The sequence below is a fragment of the Triturus cristatus genome, chromosome 4_2, assembly GCF_964204655.1.
Source record: "Triturus cristatus chromosome 4_2, aTriCri1.1, whole genome shotgun sequence".
Classification (NCBI taxonomy): Eukaryota; Metazoa; Chordata; class Amphibia; order Caudata; family Salamandridae; genus Triturus; species Triturus cristatus.
This window is the reverse complement of record NC_140586.1, coordinates 775,528,037-775,531,525: the sequence shown is the minus strand read 5'-3', so window position 1 is coordinate 775,531,525 and position 3,489 is coordinate 775,528,037. Positions and strand designations below refer to the sequence as shown.

The window sequence follows — 3,489 nt, the reverse complement described above, 5'->3', positions numbered from 1 at the left end:
AGTGAATTCCATATTGCACATACATATTCCAAATGACATAAACAATTAGGTAGTGACATAAGTAACTCTAAACTCTATAATAGAGATAAAGAAAAGACACAATACCACACAACTCCAACTGAATGCCCAGGGTTGGAACCCTAAAGAACACACCAGTATGTTCTATGCCTCGCACTGCCCACGAGGCATTAAAGGAATACAATGCCATACAGAAACTGAATAAGCATAAGGAAAAGCTACACAAGTAAGTATGACACAACACCCGTCAAAGTAAATAAGTAGCTGTGATTTCATAATATTTCGTTTTACCCCTGGATTCCTGGATTTCTTTTCTTGAATATCCCATCTCCAACATAATATCTCTTCGATTCTGTCCATGATAACTAGCTATGGTTCGACAAAAGGCCGAAGTTCTTCATCCTCATGTCCCAAACTAATCCATCTGTCCTTCATAATGTGCAATAGCACCAGGAACTGTTTGAGGAAATGTTCAAAGTTTGTGGACATGTAGAGTGGAATTCTGTACTTTCCTGTTAATGCTCAATCCCTTTAGTCATAACGTGTAAAATATGACAACCAAACTCCACAAGAGTTCTGGAGCAGCACAGGGGAGCTTCCCCCAAAGGTGCCCTGTCTGATGCAACAGTAAACTCGTTATTAAAATCAAAGTCTGCAACTTTTATTTTCATGTGAGAGTCCAACAGGAGATTTAAATGGAGCCTTAAAATCTCATTGAACAATGCGTGATTGATGATAATATTGGACTGCAGATACAATATTTTTGAATGTAGTTCTCTGTTCATTTCCCGCCATGTGTCCATCTGCAATCACATATATAAGTAACTCACCTCTACTCGCATGCTTCATTATTAAATTAAAAAAAAAAATCTATTTCAATAACTTCAAATGAATTAACTAATTTATGCCTGGCAATCATGTCAAGAATAGGAGGTATGGCTGTTGCATCTAATAACAAGTGGACAAATTACTGGAGCCATTGTGACACATGATGTCATACCCCTTTAGAGGGAGGCACAGGGCAGACGGGGGGGCAGGGACTTATATGCATTAGTTGAAGTTATTTGCCACCGGTGTTATGGAGTCCATCCCACTAGAGCTCTGCAAAACTGTGCCAAGATCAAACCTTTCTTTACTTGACCCCCAGGGTAGTGAGGACAGGCAGTCACAGGCTCCTAATGGGGGTAGTGTAAGGGGCAAGAGTGCAGCACTCAACAATCCACTAACAGGCACAAAATCTTAATGTTCATCCTAGTGCTTTACTTAAAAAAAAAAAAAACTAGTACTTTAATCACAAAACAGAACAAAATACTTCACAATTCAATTTGTGGTGTGCAGGACAGAATTGCATCCCTGATTGCATTCTACCAAGGTTGCAAAACCCTCCTGGTCCAGTGTCCTTTGCCCGCCTGGTAAACCAGAGGAATTACTGCCTCCAATATTGGCATGAATTCGATACAAGTGCAGATTATCACTGCTACCCCTTTGTGGCTTAGAGTGCAACTCAGTCTCTTGTTTTTACCCCATTTTACTTTGGGCAGTTGTTGTAAATACATATTAGCTGTGATGGTACTTACCCTACTTCTAGTGTTGTTCAAGCCCTTCCTTTGTGTCCTTTCCCAGTTCCGATCCTAGAACGCTTGTGGGGTTCTTAGTACTAGCGTGTTACTGCAGGGGGAATTCTAGCTGGGGCAGTTGGTGTCCGGTCAGCGGTTGTGGTGTACGCTTTGTCCATGCTCTGTAATAAAGATCCTGCTTGATACAGAAGAGGCTCCCGCATCTTTCCTACGATTTACTTACATCAATTTGGCGACGAGTTGAGTAGCAGACCGGACGTGGGAGCGAATCCATTGATGTTTACGGAGCGGATGGACAACGAGCGACAACGACCAAAAAGAATTCACGACGTGCGGTGCAACGCTAATGGCATGAGGGAGTGATGCCCTGAAACCGAACATTGCACAGTGAAAGAGGCTGTTTGGCGACATTTGCGAGCAAAAGTGACGTCACTCGACGAACCGTGAGTTGGTCGAATCTTATTAGCGGTCTCGAGTTGAAGCGCAACCAGGCAGCAGCGTAGCTCTACGTAACAGCGCGAGCACGCAATAACATCAAGCGTTGCTAGGCGGCAAGCTTAATGCGTAAATAGGACGAGGGGGCGCGAACTCTCTCATTGAGCGTTGCCTAGCAGCAGCACTACGCGCCTGTGTCAGTGACATGCCGATACTGCGAGGTTGCGCAACGTCATAGTCTCGCGCTAACAAGCGGCCATCTTGGATTGGGACAGGAACAATATTGAGGAAAACGGAACTAGAAGCCTGTAACCAAGAAGAAACGAGTGGGATTTCGCACACATAGCGACAAGTCAATAAGAGGGTCCCAAAATAAATAAATTAAAAGGAAAAAGAAGCAGCTAACTATTAACTCAACATTTACAAACGGTGTTCGCAAACAGAACTATATGAAAGTAGGGTGTACAGTTACACCCATAGATATATGTAAAAATACCATTTTAGGTGTATTGTAAAGGGAGGTGTGATAGTTTTGGGTGGTCCTTGACAAAAGCTTCAAAGACATCATTTCTTCACTCTTGTTCATATTGACGACGGCATGTCACAGCAAGCAAATCAACAAGTCAATGTGACCTTACCACCTCAGTTTCTTATCGAACCAGGGGCACCATCAATCTCATGGGAAGATTGGATACGCATGTTTGAAAATTACTTGGACGCCTTGGATGGTCAGGAATTTGCTGCGAAACGAAAGAAAGCACTTCTACTGAGTGCCCTTGGCAAAGAGGGACAACGGGAATTTCAGTACCTTCCTCAAGCGTTGCAAGCTAGTGGGCAACCCATTCCTAATGAGTATAAGGAGGCTGTAACAAGACTGGAAGTGAGGTTTGGAAAAGAAGAGAACCTCGTAATGAATAGATATAAATTTTATACTCACAAACAGCGCACGGAAGAATCGATAGATGACTTTGTTGCACGCCTCAGGGAATTATCTATTAAGTGTAACTTTGGGGCAATGAGTGATGAGTTGATACGGGATCAACTCATAGTGCAGTGCAACAATAGAAAGATACAGGAGAGGCTGTGGGCGGCTAAGAATCCGTCATTGAAAGTGGCTATAGATTTAGCCAAAGTGGTGGAGGAATCGGAAAAGTGTATGAAAGAGTTAGAAAAATGCAGTCCACAACAAAGTACGATTTCAGTGGTGGCTGAGAAAACAAAGATGGAGTGTGAATCAGGTTATGAAGAGGCTGTAGGTGTGATGAGATAAAAAGGGAAGAATCCCTTAAAGAAAAGTAATTTTGGAAAAAATCCTAGCAACAGAGGCTGTTCCAGATGCGGTAGTAGTAGCCATAATTCTGACGCAAAATTCTGTTTTGCGAATAATAAAGAGTGTCTCAAGTGTGGGAGGTTGGGACATTTCTCAAGGATGTGTAGGACTAAGGGGAATGCTAGTGTA

General features: G+C 42.7%; 1 pseudogene; it reads right to left on the bottom strand.

Moving 5' to 3' along the window:
- Nucleotides 1-265: 265 nt before the first annotated feature.
- Nucleotides 266-2,616, bottom strand: LOC146835017 (MAP/microtubule affinity-regulating kinase 3 pseudogene; annotated as a pseudogene).
- Nucleotides 2,617-3,489: the final 873 nt, after the last annotated feature.